The sequence below is a fragment of the Phacochoerus africanus genome, chromosome 7, assembly GCF_016906955.1.
Source record: "Phacochoerus africanus isolate WHEZ1 chromosome 7, ROS_Pafr_v1, whole genome shotgun sequence".
Lineage (NCBI taxonomy): Eukaryota > Metazoa > Chordata > Mammalia > Artiodactyla > Suidae > Phacochoerus > Phacochoerus africanus.
In genome coordinates, this window is record NC_062550.1 from 73004342 (window position 1) to 73030061 (window position 25720).

Genomic DNA, 25720 nt, shown 5'->3' on the forward strand with positions numbered 1-25720 from the left:
AAGGCACGAAGGCTAATTTCTGATTATGGTTGGTAGAATAGGTGCTGAAGCAAAACAGTCTCACTTCTGCTAGAAGTCTCATTCCGTTAAAAAGCGGAGCATTTAAATATGCTCCCACCATGGATGCCTGGGGAGGGGGCTCTGTGCAGGACTTGCTCTGAGCAAAGAGGGCGTCAAGGACTAGAGTGGTAGTGGTCTTGGGCACCTGCTCACATCAGAGCAGCTGGTACACACAGTGCAACCCGCAGACATCAGGCGAGGATTCTCCGCAAGGCGCAGAAAACCGCCTTGTGATTCCATGAGGCTCTGGATGGGAGCTGGTTCTGGAGAAGCCAGTTCATCAGCGAGGCTGTGGAGACACAGGGGACAGGAGGGGGGCTCGGCCTCCCACTGAGGGTGGCCTCTGGCCAGAACGCACAGTGAGAATGCCACAGAGGAACTGGAGAGGTGTGCGCCCAGGATCCGCCTGTCTTCAGGGGTTCAAATCTTTCTTTTCTGACTCTGCCCTAAATAGTGGACAGACCTCCAGTGTTTCCTTAGAGCCTCTGAGGGGGTCTCAGTGAGGTAACAGGACAGGTATAGGGACCAGAGCGGCAAACGTGTTTCTTTTCCCAAGTCCAGAAGCTCTACAAGAGTTAGCTTGGTGGGACTCCCCAACAGACTCCTGGACAGCGTCCCTGAGAGATGGCACGTCTGTCTGTGTTTTAGGAAGGAATCAGTAATTTTAGGAACACGTCAGAATAATGAATTTTCTTTTTTTGTGTGGGGTTACTAGGCTTAGCTCAAAAGAATTCTTAAGATAGTGTTGGTTTCAGTAAGGCACTTAAGAACATCAATCATGGTTTCTTTGCAAAAAAATATAGAGAAAAAGGTTTATAATCGGCCAATTCTTAATCAAAGAATATGGGTTAATAGACGGATGTCAATCTGGAGAGGGGCCTCCAGTTCAATGCCAGGGGGCTCACACCTGCTCAACAGTCTGCAATGAAACTGCCAAAAAGGAAACATCCAATTTGTTGAAGATGCAAAGTTGGGAGATGACTAATGCCATGAATGGGAAAAAAATATTTACAAGATCCACACTGGCTTCTTTCTTAACATGGCAGGAGACCAAATACACTCAACGCACTTCCTAGGAACTCCCAAATTAAACACCCCTAAGTATTCCAACGAGTTTTATATTGGCAGTGGCAAAGTGAATTACGGATCAATAAGGAGCACACATCAAAGAGGAAGCAGCGTTCTCACCGCAGGAATGGAGGAGGGAGAGGCACATTCCCGGCCTGCCTGCCGCACGTGCACTGGCCCACAGCCCCCAAAGAACTGGATTGTTAAAAACCAGGTGATTCAGATGGAGAGATGTTATAAAGACACGATGGTGTGCAAGGTCTCAGAAAATAAACCAGTCATGTCTTCCTCCTGAGACAGCGAAACAGGCCTTAATGTTTCAGGTGCCTGAAATGAATCAAGATCAAGGACTCTGGGATGATGTAAAATGGACCAGTGGTCAATCTGAACCCAGTTTAAATGAGCCAGGGCATTAAGAGCACAAGCTTTGGGATCAGAGACCAGCAGATGAATTCCAGCTCTGCCTCCCTGCTGATGTGGGGCTGTTCACAACCTCACCAAAGAAGCAGGGTTTCTGTAAGGATTAAGTAAAAAAATCTAGGTAAGGTGCTTGATGCAGTTCCTGGCACATAGCATGTACCCAGTAAATTATAGCTCTTATCAGTATATCTTTTGATTTTATTGAAGTCTAGTTGATTTAGAGTGTTGCGTTAGTTTCTGCTGTACAGCAAAGTGATTCAGTTATATATATATATATTTTTCTTATTCATATTCTTTTTCCATTATAGTTTATCACAGGCTATTGAGTTTGTTGTTTATCCAGTTTTTATATAAACTTGTTGTTCATCCAGTTTATGTATAATAGGACCTTGTTGTTTATCCAGTTTATATATAATAGCCTGCATCTGCTAATCCCAGCTCCCAATCCTTCCCTCCCTGACTCCTGCCCCCTTGGCAACCACAAGTCTGTTTTGTCTATGAGTTTGTTTTTGTTTTGTAAATATGTTGATTTGTATTGTATTTTAGATTTCACATATAAGTGATATGGTATGGTATTTGTCTTTCTCTTTCTGATTGACTTTGCTTAATATGATAATTTCTTTAAGTTCATCCATCTGCTGCAAATGACATTATTTCACTCTTTTTGATGGCTGAGTAGTTGTCCATTGTGTATATTACATCTTCTTTATCCATTAATCTATTATTAATATTAATAGTATTATTAATACAATTAAGGATTATCAATCCTATGAATATTAGTAATAAAAAATAATGTTATCTCTGGTTACAAAATAGAAATTAGAAGTTATTTTTTAAAAATATTTTGGGAAATAATTATATAAGAAACTGTACATATAATATAAGATTAAATTAATAAGGACAAGGAAATAGTGGGTGCCAGAAGAAAGCAGGTATTACATGTACTTAAAATATATTAAATATACTTGTCTTAATGAGGGGAGCAGGAGTTATGGGGGTTTTTTTGGACTTCTAATAAATTATAGGCATTTCTACAGCATATGTATATAATAAACATAAAGGTTAAAAATCAGGTTTTCTACCTTCAAACCATCAAGATGTTAAAATATAGTCTATGAAATAAAAAAATGAGAAAATGAACATGCACAAAAACACTCAGAAACATACAAATGGCAAAAGTAGTGGTCAAACACATCAACTATGATAAAATATGTAAGTAGGTTAAATGTTCTTATCATTAAAAGTCTAAGACTTTCAGATTTAAGTTAAAAAATAAAGCTCAATTATATCCTGCACAAGAGATACAGTAAAAGCAAAGTGATGCAGAAAGACTGGAATAAAATTAATGTTAGTTAATTTAAGGAACAGTGTAAGAACAGAGTGGATAAATGTGTCAGGGAGCCAGTGCTATGAAATAAAAAATCTGGGTGACCTCTGGAAAGGTTAGAAATAAAAAAGAAAAATAAAATTAATAATGAACCATGGCATATGCAAAGGAGATTTCAAAGTTAAGAGAATGAATGCTCAGAAATTAAAAAATCTCAATGGCAACTTTCTGGAAAAATATCAATTTCAGTTTTAGATAATTTGCCCCCAAATCAGAAAAAGATTAAAGTTAAAATTTCATGTAGTAAAAGTAACATTATCCTAACAAAGATGTCACTCACACAGATTTACAACAGTCTTACATGTGTATACAGATGAAATTTAATTGAATCCAATGGGTTCCAATCAAGTAGGATCTAGCCAATGAACTCAAGGACTATTTAATATTAGGAAAAGTATTACTATATAAAATCAACTAAAAATAATATTGCACGTGATAAAATTCAATATCTATCTCCACTGAATGGATATTGAATGCTAATATATGCTAAAAAAAATAGTCTGATTACTAGTTGATAAAGGACATCTATCCCAAACCAACAGCAGACATATAGTGGTGAAGCCCAGGAGGCATTTCTTTAAAATCAAGAACAAGGGGAGCATGGGTGCTAGAACCAGTGCTGGTTATTATTATGCAACATTTAAAGGATGTGACAAAGTAGGAAGTGGAAGGGAAGAGGCAACATTGTCAATATTGGCAAACAATATGATTTTAGGCCTAGAAAATCTGGCTGAAAATGGAAGGACAAAAGCACTCAGAAAAAATGGCTGGAAATGACACAAATATTTTTTAAAATATCAATAGCTTTCTGTGCATCAAAAATTAAATACATTAGACTGCATGAAGAATGAAACTTAACTGAAAGACATAAAGAACAGTCTGAATACATGGAAACATAGCATGTTTCTATAGACTGAACCTTTCTAGGATGCCAAATGTTTCCCAATTAATTCGTAGCTTTAAATAATTCCAGTCAACAGCCCTGGGTGGTTTTTTTCAGGGGAGCAAAATGGGAAGAAGGAGGGTACCTGGCAAAAATAATGATAGAGTTATTATATTCCTTCTTCTACTAAGCAAAATTTATAGTAAAATAATAGTCATAAGTAATGATAATAAATTGCTTTGAAGTACTGGAAACTAATAAAGGAAGTATTTGTCCTAGGTATCTATAATATTATAGGAAATTACATTTGGAGCCAACATTGCACATAATTATAATTGGATAATGATATTGTAAAGGGAGATTTAAAGTAAAACAATCCATAACATAAGGTTATAACCATTGAGGAATCCAACACACAGTTATTTTAAAAGAAAAAAAATGATAGTATTAAGGACTTGTGGAATAATAAAAATTGTTTAAGTTCAAGAATAATGATAGCGTTTATCTGGAAGGATACACAGGCAGAATTTACCAAGGAAAACACTTGCAGAAGTCTAGTGAGGCGGGGGTCTTCTGTCTAAGACGATCTGTTACGGCCGTCAAACAGAGTAACATGGGTAAAGGGATCCACAGGTAGAGCAGAGAAGCAAAACCTCTGGGAAGCAAAGTCCAGTAATGTTGTTTGCTGGTGTATGGAAGAAAACCTTGGAAAAGAAATGTGTTGCTGTGACCTTATGCACAGTGGCACCATTTAACAGTGGACGGCCAGAGCCGTCGAGTAATAACACAGGAGAAAACTTGCATCGTCCTGTTGCATCTCCCCTGTGGCATATACCGTGGACCAGAAAACAAAACCTGCTTCTCCTTGCAAAGTTAGCTTAAAATTAGCTCTAATTCAGGTATGGTAAAAAGAACTCTAAAATGTTTCTCCAAAAAGATGCAATGGGGGTGTGTTTTATTTAGGTGCAACTATGACTCTGAGAACCTACCCTATGGTAAAAGAAGCTTTGAAATCCTGGGGGAAATGAGGGAGGTCAAGGGGCCAGATTGCTAAGTACTGAGGGGGAAATAACTTTACACACCTGCCTTACACATTTAGCCAAGACACATTCATATGGATGGAAGAGTGACATGTGAAATAATAATCATCCATAAAAACTGGGAGGAAATGAATCATTAACTACTCTCACAATTAGAGAGGGCTTTCTAAACATAAAAGCAATAGGAGGAGTTCCCATCGTGGCTCAGAGGTTAAGGAACCCAACCAGCATCCATGAGGACTTGAGTTCAATTCCTGGCCTTGCTCAGTGGGTTAAGGATCCGTTGTTGCCGTGAGCTGTGGTGCAGGTCACTGATGCGGCTCAGATCCCATGTTGCTGTAGCTCTGGCGTAGGCCAGCGGCTGTAGCTCGGATTAGACCCCTCACCTGGGAACCTTCATATGCAGGAGGTGCAGCCCTAAAAAGACAAAAAAGTTAAAAAAAAAAAAAAGCAATAGGAGAAAACACCAAGGGAAAGATTGAGGTTCAACTCATAAAAAGTGTAAAACTTTTACATGGAGAAGAATTCCAGAAACTTGGAGTTCCCGTCGTGACGCAGTGGTTAACGAATCCGACTAGGAACCATGAGGTTGCGGGTTCGATCCCTGCCCTTGCTCAGTGGGTTAACGATCCGGCGTTGCCGTCAGCTGTGATGTAGGTTGCAGACGCGGCTCGGATCCCACGTTGCTGTGGCTCTGGCGTAGGCCGGCTGCTACAGTTCCGATTCGACCCCTAGCCTAGGAACCTCCATATGCTGTGGGTTCGGCCCTAGAAAAGACAAAAAAAAAAAAAAAAAGACAGTGTGGTACTGGTACTAAAACAGACATACAGACCAATGGAACAGAATAGAGAACTTGGAAATAAACCCAGACACCTATGGTCAATTAATCTTTGACAAAGGAGGCAAGAACATAGAAAACAATCTTTTCAGCAAGTATTGCCGGGGAACCTGGACGGCTGCATGTAAATCAATGAAATTAGAACACACCCTCACAGCATGCACGAAAATAAACTCAAAATGGCTTAAAAACTTAAATATAAGACAAGACACCATCAAACTCCTTGAAAAGAACATAGGCAAAATATTCTCTGCCATCAACCTTACAAATGTTTTCTCAGGTCAGTCTCCCAAAGCAACAGAAATAAAAGCAAAAATAAATCAATGGGACCTTATCAAAATGACAAGCTTTTGGACAGCAAAGGAAAGAAAAGAAAACAAAAAGACAACTTATAGATTTGGAGAAAATACTTATAAATGATGCAACTGACAAGGGCCTAATCGCTAAAATATACAAGCAACTTATACAACTCAACAGCAGAAAAAGCTAACAACCCAATTGAAAAATGAGCAAAAGACCTGAATAGACATTTCTCCAAGGAAGATGTACCAGTGGTCAGCAAGCACCTAAAAAAATGCTCAACATCACTGATTATTAGAGAAATGCAAATCAAAACTACCATGAGATACCATCTCACATCAGGCAGAATAGCCATCATTAATAAGTCCACAAATAAATGCTGGAGGGGCTGTGGAGAAAAGGGAACCCTCCTGCACTGTTGGTGGGAATGTAAGCTGGTACAACCACTATGGAGAACAGTATGGAGGAACCTTAGAAATCTATACATAGAATACCATATGACCCACCAATCCCACTCTTCGGCACATATCCAGACAAAACTTTCCTTTAAAAAAGACACATGCACCCACATGTTCATTGCAGCACTATTCACAATAGCCAAGACATGGGAACAACCCAAATGTCCATTGACAGATGACTGGATTAGGAAGGTGTGATATATATATACACAATGGACTACTACTCAGCCATAAAAAGGAAAAAAATAATGCCATTTGCAGCAACATGGATAGAACAACATGGACGAACTAACTGGTCACCATGCTGTAGGGTAGAAAAAAAATTGTATTGGAGAAGTAACAATTTAAAAAAATAAATAAATAAAAATAAAATCAGCTTTGCTAGTAAAAAGAAATGCAAGTTAAAACAAGATATTTTTCACTTATAGTGACACATTTATTTAAAAAACAATATATTAACAAAAGTTTTGGTGACATGGGCTCTTATGTACTCTGTTAGAAATAGGAAAATGTGCACCTTTCTGGAAACAGTTTAGTAATATATATCAAGGTCTTCAAAATGTCCCTGCGCTTTTGCCAATAATTTTCCTTCTAGGAATCTAGGCTAGAAAATAATTATGCAAAGATTTATATTTATGTACAATGGTGTTCATTGCAGCATTATGTATAACAGCAAAATAATTAAAAATAACCAAGATCAAAGGGGAATATTTAAATAAATGGTGTTATAATTCATGTGATGAGCTAATAAAAATATGTTTTAAAACTTACAAGTCAAAATGCTCATTTTGCATTAATAGTAAGATATAAAACATATGGACAGCATAACAACAAAAAAAGGAAAATATAAATGCATAATATCACATTTTCTATACAGCATAAAAATAAATTCAATTGCCTGAATAAAAGTTCTGGACCAAAACTAATGAGAAAAATGTATTATTAGAAATGTAAGCTTCTGTGCTCAGGTTCAAAAATAGTAATGGAAGAGGAATGACTTAACAATTGCATTTTTTAAAAAAATGAGAATGTTTGTTGCCCACAGGCTGGGAGGTGTGTGGTGAGCCAGCAGCCCTGGGCTGCCCGGCAGGTCTGTGGTGTCCAGGTGGGGCGGACGGAAAGCCCTGTGTGTGAGGTCGGAGCCCATCTCAGCATCGCTGGCCATGCTTCTAGGGCTCGAGGTGACCCCGCATCTCACCTTGGTCATGTCCCATGAGGGGACCATGTGCAAACCCTGCTGCATAAGCCCCCATAGAAACCCCAGGATGTCCCACCTGGAGAGAATCCAGGGCCAGCATCACCAACGGCATTAATGGCATGAAGGGCTGTTGTCACAGGGAGAAAAGTCACGCTAGTCCTGAGTAGCTTCAGGACACGGAGTGGCTCTTGGAGTGGAGTTAAGTGGAGGTCAACTCAAGACCCACGTGGGTGAGAACTAGCTGTTACAACGAGGCCTCTTCTGGAGGCGCTGAGCTGCGGTCCTCAACGGTGGGACCCGGACTGTCCTCAGCACCCCCCTTGGGAGCCCGTGGCTTGGTGGGGTGGAGGCCAGCCACAGCAAGGATGTATGTGGCCTGTGGGAGACACGGGCAAGTGCTGGCTTTCTCACCTATGACCTTGGCTGTGTTGAAATCTGTGGAATTAAAGCACAGGCTGTTGGGAGGGCTGGTGGCAGGCAGCACCATCACCAAGCCAGGGGACCTGATGCGGATGTTAAGTGTCTTGGGAAGCAGGGCATGCAATTTTTCTGTCCCTTTTCAGCTGCTCTTACTTGGTGTGGTAGGGGGAGTTCATTGTCCCTTAGAAATTCTCGAAGGAAATGCAGTCTTGGTCTCGGGCCTCAGAGGCCCACCGTGAGCTTTTGTGGGTTTGTTTTGTTGGTTGTTTTCTTTGCACCAGAAGGCGGCCTTCCTTGGTAAACACCTCATTATGGTTAAAACAGTTTATGACATAGAAAACCAAGGACAAGCCCCAGAAGTTTGACGGTGTCCCCAGTGTCTCTAATTTGAAAGAAGACCTGTACCTTCTGTGAGGGTCTCAGTTCAAAGGGAGCCTCATTGGTTTAGGGAGAAACTGCCAGCCCCACCCTCTCCCACCCCCGCTGCTCTGAGCAGACCTTGTGCCTGACACACTCTGGAGTTTGTTGCCATGGCACTGGGAGGAATCCAGTTCCCATAGCAACATTAGGTTGACTCGTTACCTTGTGCCACAGGCAGATCCCAGGCGGTGGCTTCTGTGATCTCGCGTTAATCTGAGAGAGAGGAGCACATGCAATCCTGAGAAACATTCTGTTTCCCTACAACCCTCCGAGTCCTGCCTGCCTGCGTGCCTCTCCCGTGTCACCACAGTAGAACAGTGGTAACAATTATACATGCATGTTCTTGGACCTAAATGGTGCACCAATGTATTACTTTGATGTCTTCATCAGATTAAGGTGTAGCTGGAGGGTCAGTCCCTATTTCCCGCCTTCTGAGGATCCAGCCAGCAGGCCTGGCAGCCTGCGGGGAGGTTCCCGTCCGCCAGAGACCCATGTGTGGGCCACGTGGCGGCAGCTCTGAGCAGGCCTCAGAGGACCCGCCTTTCCTGTGTGAAGCGTCACCCCAGAGGCCGTGTGCAGCCTGAACAAACTAATGGAGAAGCAGCCCCAGGAGAGGTTGTGGGTCCAGTCTGAAGGCCCCACGTGGCTCATCCTCCAGAGAAGTGGGGTGTAGTCCTGGGTCTGAGCTACGTGGGGTGCCGGCCTGTGGCTCCAGGGCCCTCACCCTCTGGACTCGGGGAAGGCAGGGTAGGACACGAGCCACATCATGCGCAACAGGAAGGACTCCACAGGCTTTGAAGGCCCTCAGTGAGGCGGGGGCCGTGATCTCCCCATTCACCTGAGTGCCTTACAGTTCCCTTGTGACCTCAGTGGTGGACCATCACGGTCCACTCAAGCACCGGCCAGCCCTGTGCTCACCCTGAGGTTAGGGCTTTGAGAAGCACTAATAGGTTTCTTCTCTCCTGGCACCTGCATTCTAACAGGAAGTATCAGGAATGTGATAAAACACGGCAATATGATGGCGGGTGCTGTGGGTTGAGTCGGGGAGGCCTTCAGTGACTGTGAGCCCCCTGCAGGAAGGAGCCTGTCTTGGGATGAGCGGGAGGAAGGGCAGCCCTGGCAGGACACCGTGACTGGTACTGGGGCCGTCTATACTGGGACAGAACAGGATGGGAGTGGAGGGTACCGGCCATGGAAAAAGCAGAGATTTCCAGGGGTGGGTGTTTGAACCATGGAGGGCCTCTCAGCAGGAGAGCAAGAATCAGACCCCAGCTGCCCTCACACTCTCCAGCCCATGGGCCAAGGGAAGAAAGCCGCGCAAGTCCCGCATCCCTGCCTTCAGGCTCCTAAGCTCAGCCCCATCTTTCTCCCCCTGCAGGTGCATGTGGTCATGCCACCCCCCAGGGACACCCCAGTTCCTTTTGCATAGAGTCCTGGAGCCCACAGGGCCTGGGAACCAGCCAGGTCCCACAATAGTTTTACAGACCACGCAGCTCAGTCTCCAGGGGTCCAGGGGTCCAGCCGGCCAGCATCCTACAGTGAAGGGCTGTGCTCGGCCTGCAGCCCACCTGGTTCCCCTCCCCTTGGCTACTCTTGTCCGCCTTCCTCTAACTAACAGCCATAAAGGTTCGCAGAAGTGCTGAGCTCAAGGCTGAGTGGCCCTGGAGTCCCAGCTGGGGGCAGAGGTGGGGGGACCGCTGTCTTGTCCCAGGAGGAGCGAACCCCATCAGACCTCACGGAGTTGGGAAGGAGCCCAGCCTGGAGCTCAAACACCCTCCCTTACAAAATGCACCCGAGCTTGGGGTTCCCCCTGTCTGCACCCCAGTGGTCAGATAGATGATGAAATGGGGACAGAGGGGCAAATAAACGAACCAGCAGGGTCTGGGTGCTGCAGAACTTCCCTGACTTAGCAAGTGTTGTCCCACCTCCAGAGACAGGCCAGCGGGTGCCTCTGTCTACTGTGGTGAGACCCCACCCCCACCCCCTCCCCTGTAATACCCGGCTAGGAGCTGGGATTCACTGGATCCTGCTGCTCTGGGCCAAACGCTGACCAGGAGAGGGCATCCCAGGCACACCTTCCTGCCTGCAGAAATCCCCGTGGGCAGAGGGGAGGCAGTGGCCGGGCCTGCTCAGGCAGTGCCTGCCCGCCTGGGAAGATGGGTGACAGTAATCACAGGGCGGTGATCTGGCCTTTTCTGCGGCCCACCTGCTGCTGCGCTGTCATGCTCTGTGCTGCGCCCTCCGCCTGCGCTGGTGGAGCCGGCATCTTGGCAGCTCCGGGGTAATAATTAGGGTGGGGCCGCTCCCCAGCTGCTGTGATGCTCCAGGAGGGACGAGGCGGGCGGGGTGGGGGGGGGCGGGGGAACGGCTGGGACCCAGCCAGCAGGAGCAGAAATTCCATGGCCTGCCGGGAACCCAGCCGTGGAAACTGCAGCCGGAGCTGGGGAGGGTCAGTGCCCCTGCCAGGCCTCCACCTTCCAGACGCTTCATGCAGGGCCTGGACAACAGGGGGCAGAAAGCAAAGCAGCCTGGGCCCCTGTGTCAGCACCCCCAGCCTCCCGACAGCCCCCAGGATTGACCGTCTGCTCTGGCCCTGCCCAGCACCCTATGCCCTGCTGTACAGGCCCCGGCCCAGAGGGGATTGGGGTTCTGTGTCATTTACCGTCAGTATCATGCAAACTGCCGCTCTAGTTGTGGGGAGACAGGACATACTGAAAAAACACAAGCATGGGTACAGGGCCCTGAGTGCAGCTGGGTCATCATAGCACGTAACCACCCACGGACTGGCTGGGTCCCCCACAGCTCCCATGCGTGAGGAAGGGTGTGAAACAGGTGTGTCTGCCCTCTTGCTTCTCCACGCCGGCCCCCAGAGCAGGACCCGGGCCTCAGAACCTCACCATTTCCCCTCCGTGGGAACCCAGCAGAGAGTCTGGTCCTGAGGCCTCTGGGTGACCACCTGAGTTCAGGGCCACTGGCCTTGCAGGAGTCGTGGTCAGAGCCGGGAAGAAGGCAGGCAGTGCATCCTTGGCAGAGCTGAGCTGTGACTTCTTTCAGCCAGGGCTCCGTGCAATCACCTGCCCTTTTCTGGACTTGAGTTTCTTCCCATGACAATGGTGACAGTGGAAATAACGCAGTCAGTCATCAGAAGTTAGTGACGCCGTGGAGCGAGTGAAGCTCCAGGTCTGGTGGATGATTCTGCAGGGAGAAACAATTGGGAAAATAGAAAGTGGCCTGCAAGGAGGGCTCTGGGTGTCAGAAGGGAGCACGGGAGGAAGGAGGGGACCAGATGCTTTGTGCCGGGGGGGGGGTGGGGGACAGGCTCAGTGACCCCTGCAGGCCCTCCCACATGCAGGCCTTTAAAACCACTTTCCATCAGGTCATCCCAGGCTGGAGGATGACCCCCCACAAAGGCAGCATCCTCCTTACCCAAGACCCCCAAGGCCATCAAACTCAGGCACATTTAGTCTGGCCAGCCGGCATAGATAGGGCTGTGCCAGTGTAGGCAGCAGGTGTAGATGGGGCTGAACTAGTGTAGGAAACAGGTGTACAGGGCTCTACCAGCACAGGCAGCAGGTGTAGATGGAGCTGTACTAGTGTAGACAGCAGGTATAGACAGGGCTCTACCAGCATAGACAGCAGGTGCAGACAGGGCTGTACCAGTGTAGGCAGCAGGTATAGATGGGGCTGAACCAGTGCAGGCAGCGGTCTGCTTTTTGGGGCCATCCTGCCCTGCTAAATCACCTCGGTGATGAAGACCCCTCCCCCTGGGCAGGACGCCTCCCTGCCCCCACCTCCACCATGAGAGCCACAGAACCTTCGAGTCGGCTATTCTTATATTTCATCTGTTGGGTCCGTGTCTTTTCCAGCCCAGAGGCTGCCTGTCACTTCCGTGACTCTTCTTGGTCAATCTGGTGTTTACTACACAGATTTAGGTTTTTTTTGTGGTTGCCTTTAGGCAACGACCTCTGGAGTGGTAGGAAACCCCAGGAAACCAAGCAAGGAAAATACTGTTTTCCTCTTTCTGTTATTTACATATAAATGTCACAAAAATATTCCTATTCATTGGGGTTTTGCATGGTGCTTTTTAAAATCGAGGCCTCATCCTGGGCCTCCCTGGGCGGTGTCCCTCTAAGCAGATGGAGGGCGGGACGGCCTGGCAGGGACGTGTGTGGCGCTGTAGAGGTGCCCGTACGGTACAATTTTCTGGGCCCTGACTGATAAATTACTGTGCGTCTTCCGTGGGCTCTGACGTGCGGTACAATTTGTCCGCGGAGCCGTGATGATAGGGCTGTCCTGGGCTAATAATCAAGAGCCTTTATTTAGCTCCTCCAGCCTTTAGAGGAATCGCAAGTGACTGTTCTCGTCCCTCTATCGGCCTTCTCTTCCATATTGTAGCATAAGTGGGAAAAGCTTTTAACCTTGAGAATTTTACTCACACGCACGGGGGGTGCTGGGGTGAGGGGTGCGCATGGAGCAGGGTGGGAGGACCGGCTTTTCCTCGGCCGGCCTCGGGGGAGCACAAGCTTGTGTGGTAGAGCCTGTCCAGCCCGCCCTTCACGTGACGGGTGGGAAAAGCAAACCTTGAGGGTGATAGCTTACTGAGGTCATGCTGCGGATACACCCGGAGGTGAGTCTGGGCTCTGCCCATGTCGGAGGGCCCGCCACCGGCTGCCACGATGCTTTCCCCAGCTTGTTCCCAACACACCCACCCACCCAGTGCTGCCCCGGTCAACACCACCAGCTCAACACTCTGCCCACGTGGCCGGGCGTGCCCAGCACCAGTCAGAGCTGTCAAGGTAAACCGTGTACCGTCTCTGCTCTGCTGAGCGTCTGTGGCAGGCAGGGCAGGTAACTAAACAGTGCTGTGTGGGCAGTGTTCTTGTGATTCAAACCCAGTGTCCAGAAGAAGAGAACACGGATGAGGGGCATTCATCTCCCCTCACTGAACCCCCAAGGGGAGCCTTCCGCCAACTTCCCCAATAACCCAGCCCTAAAGTAGGTTGGTTAGATTCCCAGGGTCCCCTCCCCCAACCCTGAGAACAAGCACACGAGTGTCTGGCAGGTTCCACCACGCCCTCCTGTCCCCATGGGGTGCCCAGGGCATCTCTGTCTGCGCCCGACCCTTCTGGCTGTGACCTGGGCACCTGGGGGTGGGGTCCCACACTGACACGCTCTTTCAAGAAGCAGTTCCCCACCCCCGGAGGCTCTTCAGCCCCAAGGAAAGACATTGCTCCCCTTCTGCCCAAAAGCAGCCCTCCCTGCAGACGGGTCTGTCCAAGTGGGAATCACGGAGGCTTGTTCCGGGCTGGGAGCTGGCACCAAACAACGTTAGAATTAAAGCCATGATAATACCAATTAACTTGCCTGTGCCATGCTCTCTTCATTTGTTATTTGTGTAGAGATAAAGCCTTAAATAACAGGGCTGGCTCTCTGGGAGTCCCGCTGTGGGGCGTGGGGAGGAAGGCAGTGTCCTCATTCCAGCAAGTCAGACGGATGGTGCTCTGACCGTCCACGTCTCCAGGACCCCTGGGAGGTGCAGCCTCCTTCGAGGCCAGGCCTGGGACAACCCTGGGCAGTTTCCAGTGACTTGGCCCTCTGCCTCCCTGGACCAGTGGGAATGTCGCAGGCTCAGCCTGGCGGCCCATGGCTATGTGACAGCCCTGTGATTCTCTGGTCTTGACTTTGTCACCTATGACTGGGGCAGCTGGGGCTTAGATCAAGGGGCTCTTGAAGTTCCTGAAATTCTATGCAGAAAGCGAATGGCTTCTGGGCATTTTTCAGGGATTAAAGTCCATCCCTTGACTCTCCAAGGGATGCCTGGACTGAAGCTTAAGGCCACTGGGCAGAGGCTCCCTGTGTCCGCCTCGCTCCTCTAGTGAATGATTTTAAAGCTGCCCAGCTGAATGTGTCGGGTTGTGGGACAGATGATGGACACTTGGCTCAAATGTCCTATAAACTACTTGCTTTAAAGCATTGACCTCACAGCAACCACTATGGGGTGGCCTTGGTGTCACCCCCTAGCCTGCTGCACCTCTGGGAGCTTGCTGTACCCCTCCCAAGGATGATCTCGATGCAAGACCTCCAGGACACTCTTGATCCTAGGCCAGCCCTGAAGACCACTCCTGCCATGGGCAGCCTTGCAGTACGGAGCTGAGCCTGCCCCCAACTGCTGCCTCTGACTCCCTCCCACTCCAGGGTCTGTGTCCTGTAGCTTCTTCTCAGATCAGCTGATCTGCAGAGCAGTCACCAAGCAGCCTGTCTCACTTGAAATTTTACTAATGAATTGGTAATCATGAGGTTGACTATTGGGATTGCTTGAGAAAATCTTCCAGAGTCCTTGCAAGTATCCTGGGAGAAAATAGAAGCAGCTTTATCTGAGCATCGGAGCATCTGGGAAGATTCTGGGAGACTGATTCCCAGGACTGTCCAGGACCAGCCCTCTCGACATAGGTCCTGCCTCTAGCTGAGGACAGACATCTCTCTCTGCTGTTTTCCCAAACCCTCCCCTCCAACACCATGTCTTTACCTGAGGTTCAAAGGGTCTGCAGGTGGAATTCCAGAGGGTCCAGGAACTTAGACGGGTAACTTCTCTTTCACAGACTTCTTACTAGAGGTGTCATGTGACTCCTTTATGAATATGGGCAGTAAACCGCAGTAGTATCCACCAGTGAAATGCATGGATATTTCCCTGTCATGTCAGGCAGGTTGCAGGTAGCTCAGAAGAATGGTTTTTTCTGCATCAATGCTCAAAGTTCTGGTGGCCCACGAGATTTTGTTATTTGATACATAAAAAAGCACATAGATTTTTACATTGCAAATGTGTCTTTCAACTATTTTTCATAACTGTATTTCACCATACTTTATTTTCTTTGCAACCCTTTATTTCCACTTTAAAACGTTATTCTGAGAAGCAGTCCACAGGCATCGTTAAAACTGCCAAAGGCGTCCAGGGAACAAAAAAATGTTGCAGAACCCTGCTCTGCATCAAGAATTCACATTCAGGAGTTCCCGTCATGGCGCAGTGGAAACGAATCCAAGTAGGAACCACGAGTTGGCGGGTTCGATCCCTGCCTTTGCTCAGCGGGTTAAGGATCTGGCGTTGCCGTGAGCTGTGGTGTAGGTTGCAGACACAGCTTGGATCTGGCATTGCTGTGGCTGTGGCATAGGCCAGCGGCTACAGCTCTGATTAGACCGCTAGTCTGGGAACCTCCATATGCTGAGGGTGTGGCCCTAAAAAGACAAAGAAACAGCAACAAAAAAAGAATTCACATTCAGTCCTGTGCTGTTTCTGGCTTGTTCGTGTCCCGGTGGAACCCTGAGCATGTGTGAGTGTCACCCAGGCCGGGAAGCAGAGCCGGGGGTGGGGACGGCATGTCCGCTAAAAGCTGAAACCAGCCACGTTCCCTACAAGAAAGGAGCCTAGCTTGGCAGCCCCCAGGGTGATTTTGCCCTGGAGGCTTATTTACGTCCTCATTAAATCAGGAAATAACCCATGAGAGTTGAAAAGGAGCTTGTGGCAGTGGGAAATAACTTAGAACAGAGCTCATCAAACACCCTGAGACCCATGTACTACTCAGCTGCTCTCAGCTGGTCCTTGGGGTCCCACAGGAGGCAGGAGAGGGGGTTACACGGAGCCTCGGTATTAATCACCTGGGCAGAGCTCGGAGTGGAAGTTGGGGTGGCAGTGTCGCTAAGGGTCAGATGGTGAACCCAGAACCATTGCTCACTAGCCCTATGATCCATCCAATGTGTTCACCCTTCTTGTGCCTCAGACCCCCCCACCCATACAAAGGGGGCCTGACTCCTCGGCGCCTGACAAGTGTGGCCCCGTTACTACCATCTGTGCTCCTGGGGGCTGGGGGAAGAGAGGGCAGGGAGCCTGGCCACACACCCACTCCTTCACTTGATCTCCCTGCTGCTCCTGGGTGACCAGGGGGACCCACCCTCTTCCCTGGTTGCTAAGCACTGGTGTCTTCTGTGTGGCTGAAGGAGGGAGCAGCATACACCCCCAGTCCTAAATAGAAGGGTAGGTTCCCAGAGCAGAGGAAGGGGCAGTGAGACAACAGAGCAACTTGCAAACCATCCCTGCCTCCTCTGTCATGACAGGGCCAACGGCCACGACCATCAGCCCAGGAAAGGACTCAGTATCAGAGGAAGGGCAGGGAAAAGGGCCTCTTTCCCAGGCCTTCCTGGGGAGCGCTCAAAACCACGTCAAAACAGAGGAGCCAAAAATAGAACGAACTGCCCTTTGCCCCTCAGTTTCACAGAGAAGCCAGGACAGGACAGCCAGCTGCAGGGGCCAGAGTGGGGGGGGGGGGCGGGGGGAATCCACCCAGGCTTTAACTCCCTCCTCTGATCACTTCCGAGAGGCTTAATGAGCAGGAAATCTAATTGATTAGCATCTCGCCTCCGCTTCCCTTGCTGCCAAAGGTGCTAATGAAGAGGAAGCCACAGAAACCTGAGCAGGCTCCTGAGGGGCCACATGTTGCCCCAACCTGGGCACCTGGGCATCTCGCCAAGGGTGTCTCCCACTTTTAATGCCTACGGACTAATGCCCACTTCCAGAAGCAGTCATAGGGCCAGGGGGAGGATCTGTCTGGGGCCCTGATTCTGGGTTTGTGGGGTTGGCCAAGTCCACCAAGAGCCCCAGTGCGTTTTCTTTAAAGAGGCAGTTAGAGTTTCGGATCTGGACTTGGGGAGGTGGGACAAATATAGACAGAGGGTCATCAGCTTGTAGGTGGTGACTGAACCATGGGAGCCAAGGCCACCCGTTACCCAGAGAGTAGAGTGAGGGGACATCTCAGGACATGGCCGGCGTGGGCAGAGCCGGTGACAGAAGTGAGACCCAGGGGCCAGAGTGGACGGAGGGAACTGGGAAGCGTGGAGCGTGGGACCTTTTCATAGATGGACAGCAGTGTCACACTGTGACTGTGGTGACCACTGTGTCTGACCCCATGGGCATTCAGAGCTGCCGCAGGCACGTCCTTCTTTAGCCTTGTTTCCCTGGTAACCGGCTCTGTGACTCCCTGCCGCCTCCTAGTCGTCACCCCTTGGGCCTTCATCTTTCCTTTTCCTGAGATGTTTATAAAACCCAGCCTCCCACCACACCTCCTGATTCCCTGTGTTTGCAGGGTTCTTGCCCCAGCTCCACCCGGCCTACCACTTCCTACCCTGCCCAGTCCCTCTGTCTGTCCTCTTTCTTTCCCGGCCATGTTCCAGCTACGTAGCATGGATGCAGGTAGTCCCGGCCTCGCTTATCTCTCATTATCAGAGTTTACAGAAAACTGCCTGGGTTGCCTCCCATTCCCAGGCTGAGGAAATTAAAGTGGCTGCATTTTTATTACAGCTTCTCTCAAGGATACTTCCAGAAACCACAGAATCCGGGAACCTTATTACTGAAGTGGAAGTTGAGAGGTCACCTCCCATCCCCTTCCTTCTAGGCAGTTGGATTTCTTTTTGTTTTTGTCTTTCTAGGGCCGCACCCGCAGCATATGGGGATTCCCAGGCTAAGGGTCTAATCGGAGCTGAGCTGCTGGCCTACACCAGAGCGACAGCAACACCAGATCCGAGCCACGTCTTCAACCTACACCACAGCTCACGGCAACACTGGATCCTTAACCCACTGAGCGAGGCCAGGGATTGAACCCACAACTTCATGGTTCCTAGTTGGATTCCTTAACCACAGTGCCATGACGGGAACTCCGGCAGTTGGATTTCTAAACTCTTTATAAATGGACCTTCTTTAAGATTTCTATGTCAACAGTCACAACTCGGGCCTTATGATAGGGCAGCCATGGAATTTTTCATTCAAACGGGTGGACATGCAGGAATGAAAGGCACCCTGACCACACAGGACCCCAGGGCAGCTGAAGCAAGCTGGGGTGGCCTCGGGCTGGCTGGGACTCGCGGTCACTTCCACACAATGTGTCCAACAGACAGAACCTGAGAAACTCCTTTTTGTGAGAGTTTACTGTTTGTCACGAGCTGATCTCCAAGAGTTTTCTGGGGCCATTGTTTCAGGTGCTGGGACCAAAGTGAACAAGGTGCAGTTCTGGCCTTGACGCCGTCAGGGAAGAAAGATAGGAATATAGTTTGCTGTGATTTGGTTTGACTAGCTTTGGTTTCTGTGTGGACAAGGAATAGCTTTGTGAACAAAGCAGCAGTGATGGAGGGGGGAGCCAGAGGCGGTGACGCGAGAGGGGCCTGCGAAGAATGCGCAGGATTCCGCGGGGAGGCTGCAGACCTGGGGCAAAGCAGGGGCGTGAAGAGCATGCGGCCCAGCACATTGTGGCCCGGGGCGGGGAGGCCGGGGCTGGGAGTGAGCCCCACCTTTGGGGGCCTCCTTGGTGCCGGGCCTTCGTATTCTCCTCCTGCTCCAGTGTGAGGTCTTGTGAAGGTGGGGCGGGGCAGGGACTAGAGGCGGCCCCAAGACCCTCTGCCCCGCAGTGGGGCAGGGACCCCCAAACTGAGGCATGTCAGGAGGAGGAAAAGGCAGAGAAATGTCCAGACTGTGGCTGCCAAGACAGGGGAGGGCCACGCTGGTGCCCGGATCCCAGTGGTCCGCTCACGAGGACCAAGGAGAAGGGACTTCCGCTGGCTGAGTCGTGGGGTGACAGGGTTGAGTCCCACACTCCTGAAGGCAGTTTGGGGCACGTGTGTGGCAAAAAGGGGGATCGACTCCTGCAGAAAAGTTTGATTCCTTAGTGGGTTGATCAAAGACAAAGTGGTAGAAGAGCTTGGTCAGGGAACAAGGGTGGCTTGAGGGGACTTGGGGACCATCTCACCCCAAAGTGGGGAGGATCGTGAATGACAGGGAGGGCCATCCAGGAAGCTGGGGGAGAAGAGCCCATGATGCCAGGGTGACCAAGGAGAGGCTGTTGGGTCTCAGAACTAGATGGCCATTGGGAGCTTTCAGAGGAAGCTTTAGTACCGTGACTGGGTGGAAGCCAGACCAGGAGCTTGGGAGATGGGGAGAAGGAAGGGCCTGCTCCTTGCAAACAGTTGGAGGAAGGAGGAAAGCTGAAGCTGGAGGGTGAGCTGGGGCTTCATGAAAAGTGCTCCTTTCCAGGTTAATAGAGTCTTGAGGAAGTCGCTATGGACAGTGAGTTAAAGCCCGCCCAGTCTGGGCTCTTGAGGGTCATGCAGGCTTCCCACTGCCCCATAGACCTGTCCTCTCCATGCCCCAGCCACCAGCCGGGTGTGGCCATTGACATCCAACTTGATTAACATTGAATCAAATTTCAATTTGATTAAAATTGAAAACTGGGGTCTTCCATCTCATCAGCTACATATCGAGTGTGTAGCCACGTGGCCCATGACTGCACGTCAGAAAACACCCACGAAGCGCAGGTCCCTCACCAGAGCTGCCCTAGGCTTCCCCACATCTGTGGTAGACTGATCACCTCCCATTCTGCCTTTTCGGGTTTCATGGGCTCTCAGCATTATCTGGTGCCCCAACCCAACTCTAAAGTGAAGGAAGCCAGATGATGCTTTTTGCAGAAGTGCTGAAGAATTCTTAGCATTTTAAAGTCGACCTTATCCCCAAACATAGGCCTATGATAAATTGCTCCATGAAGTTAAACAAGAAAAGAGAGAGGAAAAAAAATGTAAATAAGTGGATTATTTCTGATGAACCATCTATTTACAGTCTTTTCATAGTTACTATCGAACTATTTTCATCTGATAATTAGCCTTTGTTCATGCACAGAAACTCAATTCTTGTAATTCTTTCCCAGTTATGTGCTCATTAGAACAATTTGGCAACTTAGCCTCCTCCGTCCAGGAAGCCCTGGGGCCCTGCTGGCTGCCCACCTGCCTGGGCACTTCCAAATAGACCTTGAGGGCTGCAGGGAAGAAGAGGCGTATCTGTTGGTGGTGGCAGGTTTCTGAGAAACCGCTGCATCTGGGCACAGAGCACGTGTCTTGTTCTCTCTAAGCCACTCTGCCCTCTATCCTTCAGAGGGAACTCATCTCCAAGATGCTTGGGTTTAAAAAGGTCTTTCCAGGAGTTCCTGTCGTCGCCTAGCAGAAACAAATCTGACTAGTATCCGTGAGGGTGCAGGTTCGATCCCTAGCCTTGCTTAGTGGATTAAGGATCCGGCATTGCCATGAGCTGTGGTGTAGGTCGCAGATACGACTCGGATCTGGTGTTGCTGTGGCTGTGGCATGGGCTGGCGATTTGACCCATAGCCTGGGAACCTCCATGTGCCACTGGCACAGCCCTAAAAAGACAAAAAAAAAAAAAAAGCCCTTTCCATTGGATGCGCCAAGGTCGGGGATGTGCAGGTGGGAGGTCAGGCCTGAGTTGTACATGTGGGGGGGTCACTCATGGCCTTTACTTGGGGGAGGAGAGCGCACTGGTTGAAGGTTATCGATGGCCTCACCCCGCGTGGTCGCACTCACGGACACGTTCAGCAAAATGTGACCAGGTTCACAAGCTGCAGGTACAAAGCTGGTCTGAGGCAGACTTTACTTCAATCAGGATCCAAATTCTACCCTGTCAACTTGTCTAATTCCATATGTTTACATTTTGTATTTGTTTTTCTCTTAGTTTCCTAGGGAATTTTTCATATGAAAATTCCCAGCCTTGTTTTAGCTGAATGAAGGGAAAGGTTTTTTTCCAGGACTCCTGAGAAAGATGGAGGGAATTCGGGCGCCCCTGGTGGCTGTGGTGGAAGCTGCAGGGAGAGTAGCCAGCTTCCGGTCTGGTCCTCGGGGAGCAGGTTCTGTGGGAAATGTCCGGGAGATTCAGAGACGCCCGGCTGGTGGGGTTTCTTCCTGCCTCTCCCTACAGGGCAGGACCTCCGTGTCCATCCCTGAGCCCCAGGTTGGAGCCCTGGAGCCCATGTCTCAGTGCAAGATCTGCCTTGCACTGAGAGTTTGGAACAGGCTGGGCTCTGGCCGGCATGTCTTGTTTAGTACTTAAGCCAGTATCAAGTTTCAGGGCCCCAGTTTTCAAATGGACACATGGAGGCTCAGAGAGTGATTGGTCCAGATCACATGGTTAGAAGATGCTGTCCTGTCTCTCTGGAGCCTGGGTGCCCAGCCTGATCTGCTCCCTTATATTGAACTACAGGCAGATGGCCCTGGACAGTTGAAGGGGTACAGCTGACACAGGGAGGCCGTGTGAATGGTCCAGCTTGGACAGCCTTGGCTGTCACGTCTACCGCGCTGGTTGAACACATACAGCTTCTAGAAAGTAGGCTGCGTTTTCGGGTGTGGGCTGTGCCCTGTGGTTCTGCCTGTGCTGGGTTGTGTATGCTTCAGTGACAGGCGCCTGCTCTCCCAGCCTCCTGCGATGGAAAGACCAGGAAGAGGTGAAGACAGGGACCCCTCGAGAAATCTGGAAATATCTGCAGCTTAGCCACAGCTGAGTGTCTCGCTAGCAAAGCTGTTCCTGCTTCCTTTCCAAGTCTGAGGACACAAAGGGTTCTCTTCTCCATCTTGGGGGTCGGGGGGTTGTGGCGGGCAGAAAGGCAGTCCACCAGGAGTGGCGGTCTGGGGCAGACCCTTTGGGGGCTGTGCTAAGCTTTGATCCAGCTGAGCAATGGCTGGCTGCCCGGGCCTGTGGTCCCCCACAGTCCCTGTGAGGTTCCCGAAACCTCAGGCCCCTGTGAAGAGGGTGAGTTGTTGTCACAAGGCCCTGCCCTGTCACCACCTATTAAATTTTCTGGGGACCTAGCAGCCCCCGGCCTGTGGCCACTCGGCAGCCTCCTCCGGGCCAAGAACTCTGGCGTGAAGCTAGGCCTCTCCCACTATTTACTGTTTCATTAGTGGTTTTCCAAAGGCAGGCGTCCAAGCTTGGCTGGGCCACGCCATTCGGAAGTACGTGAACACTTAATAAAACCAAACTGCTGAAGGATCCCAAACCCAGAAATCTGGTCTCTTAGAAGTCCAGGCCGGAGGCCCGGGGTCTGCTGCATTGCCTCTGGATACTTCTGTGCCACTCATCTGTCTCTGAGCTCTCCAGCCTGCTGGCAGTTCTTAGCTCTTTGGGGCTCACTAACCTCTTTTTGCATCTGAAGAAAGCTTTGGACTCTCCCCAGAAAAGTGCACCCCTGAACACGCAAGCAGCATCTTGCTTAGAGTCACGGGATGCTTACAGCCGCCCTCTGAAGAGGGATCCCGCTGAGAAGCCTGGGCTAAACAGCAGCTGCTTGCAGGATTGGTGGAGTGTTTTCTCACCAAGAAGAGTCAAGAGGCTTCTCAGTTCTTGGTTTTTGAAATGCCAGCAACCAGGATGGGGCCTAAACCACCAGAGTCACCGCTGACCTCAGAGGCCAGAGGGAATTCAATGCCCAGGCTCAGAGTCCCTGTGGGCAGCTGCTCAGAGCCCTAGGCTTCGGGGCAAGTCGGGAATGGCTGTGGGAGTCAGGAGTGGTTTTCAGCAGGTGCTAATGGCAAGAGCCACGTACTGAGGAAGCATGGTCACCTTGAAGGTGGCCTTGGGCAAGTCCCAGTCTGTAGCCTGCGAATGGTAAAAGGCCAGCAGTGGATGGGGACTGGGGCACAGAGTGTCTGAACAAAGTAGGAGCTGGGTAAACTGAGTGGCGTAGAGGGAGGGGAGTAGTGAGCACCCCGTTAGAGGGGAGGGTGTCGGCATCGAGGGGGGCTTCCTGCCCTGCTGGTTTCTCAAGCTGGGAGCCTTTGAGAAATCTTCTGTGCCCCCACCCCGCACCCATCAGAGCTTCTGATCTCAGGAAGATGAGGACAGAGGAGAAAAGGGGGAGTTAGTGTTTTGGTGGCTGGTTTTGGCAGGTGGCATGATTTGTCCCCAAAACAAACTCCCTCAGGTCCCCTAGAAGTGTGAGCCCCCTGAGGGCTGGTCCAAAAGACCTTGGGCCTGCAGTTCCTGAGCCTCCACCCATTGGCCCAGGGCTGGAATAGACCCAGGCTGGGCTGGAGGGACGATGCGGAGGACGGGGCTGCTGGGGCCCTTTTACATGGGGGCGGGGGAAGGGGGGCTGCTCACCTCTGTGCTCTAAACCAGAGACCTCTTTTAAAGTCATCTTCTGGAGTTCCCGTCGTGGTGCAGTGGTTAACGAATCCGACTAGGAACCATGAGGTTGTGGGTTCGATCCCTGCCCTTGCTCAGTGGGTTAAGGATCCAGCATTGCTGTGAGCTGTGGTGTAGGTCGCAGACACAGCTTGGATCCCGTGTGGCTGTGGCTGTGGCGTAGGCCAGCAGCTACAGCTCCGATTGGACCCCTAGCCTGGGAACTTCCATATGCCGAGGGAGCGGCTCAAGAAAAAGGCAAAAAGACCAAAAAATAAAAATTAAAAAAAAAAAATAAAGTCATCTTCTGAGTTCCGCTGTCCGGGGGCAAAGCCCAGTAGCCGGGCCTACTTAGCCTTGGAGAATCTCTGCCATCACCTGCCCCCCGCCACGGCCTGTCTCCTGGCAGGAAAACTGTATCAAGCTTTCCTTGGTGACGTTTGTATGAGAAAAGCAATAGCTCTGTTTTCATTTCTCATATGAAGTTGTCACACTGAATACGCTGCTCTAAACCACGTGCGCTGTGTTTGGACACGTGTCCACCTCTTTGAGATGCTTCGCCTGGGAGGAAGGGCAGTGCCAGGGCCCCTGGTTGTTCAGGCTCCCAAGTGCATCAGTGACAACTCAGACCCCACCTTGGTGCCACAGACCCAGGAAAACAGAGCTCTTGTATAGTTTGACCCAGGCCTTCTCCCCTATGCAGGCAGGTTTATGCTCTCTTTTATTAAATAGCTGCTCAAGATGCCCTCAGATCATTAGCGACTCAGAATACAAGCTCCTTGCTCAAAAATCTGAGTCCTGGCTTTCCTGTCTCTTGACTTCTTGGAAACATTAATGCAAAAGCTTCTGCCCAAAAGCACCGGGGTGTTGATCCCTGCAGGGAATTAGGAGTTTAAACAGTGAGGCTTACAGTAGCAGTGGCCCACTGTTAAAAATGTCACTTTCTGGAGGTGAAAGCAAAGCGGGCAGGTGTCTGAAACTGCCCCGGGGCGGAGGTCAGGTGCTGGTGCTTTGCCTGACCCCACCCATCCCTCACTCCAGCTGTGGGATGGCTAATGTTATACCCATTTTACAGAAGTGAGGACTGAGGCCTATATAACATTGTCACTGGTAGTCTGGATTCAGACTCAGCCTCCTTTGACTCTAGAAACCAGTCTTCCTTCATATCTCATTGCCCTAACCTGAAGGCTAACAGCACGAGGTCCTCAGCAATGGGGCAGCCCATGGAGGAGCAGGCTTCAAGTGGCTTCCACGGAGCAGGTGCTCATATGGTCCACACTGTCTTCATCACCTGCCAGGGTACCAGGCGGAGCATGGAGCAGGTTTTCAGGAGCCCTGGGCCCGCTGGACGGTAAATACCAGTGTCCCTGTTTGGGTTTTAGGGCATGACACTCAGGTGTGGGTGATGACCTCCTGGCCTTTTTCCTGCTTATCCAAAGCTCCGTGATCAAGGTTGAAGAGTTTTGTTTTGTTTTGTTTTGTTTTGTTTTAAGAAAAAGCTAAAGTTTGCCTTTTTATTTTCATGCTCCATCACCATCCAAATTTTTATTTGGCCCATAATGTACATGGTCCTCTGATACATATTGAATCAAATGAGATTAACAGACCTCTTGACTGCATATTTCAGACCCCAAATCAGACTCACCAATGAAGACATAAGTTGCGTCTTCGAATGGATGGATAGAGAATGTATTGCACATGTGTTCGTGGCACACGCTTATAGGAAGAGGCACTTATTCCTGTCTATGGTCCCATCTGATCATAGCCAGCCTCTGAGGTTGGTAGGTGGGGCAGGTGTTCCCTTGGACGCTTGGGGATACTGAGGCAGGGGTAGGAGGGTCTAGAACCAGCCAACTGGAAGCAACCAGTCTCTGCCCTGATCACTGCCTGGGCAGAGCAGCCAAGTTGGGAAAGGGTGGGCAGGATGGATCCAGAGCCTGGGCGTAAACCTCAGCTTCCCCCTCCCCCTTGAGTTTGGTTTCCTTGACAACTTAACTTAACTCAACCTCCCTGTGCCTCTCTTTTCCCATCTTTTAAAAGGGTAAAATAGCACTCATAGGATCATCGTGAGGATTAAGTGAGCTTAATAGCTGCAGAGCAAGTGTTAACTTAATAAATACATGCTTGGTGCGCAGAGAGCACTGAATGTTTGCTTAATGAAACTGCAAACCCGGCTGTGCAGATGGGGCTTCTTTCACCACGTCCTCTCCTTGTGCAAACCTCTGAACGTCCC

At 49.8% G+C, this 25720-nt stretch overlaps 1 protein-coding gene across 8 annotated transcripts in view; it reads left to right on the plus strand.

Moving 5' to 3' along the window:
* Positions 1-25720, plus strand: part of CACNA1C (calcium voltage-gated channel subunit alpha1 C) — a 434223-nt gene that overhangs the window by 210751 nt on the left and 197752 nt on the right. The gene's annotated exons all lie outside the window — the stretch shown is intronic.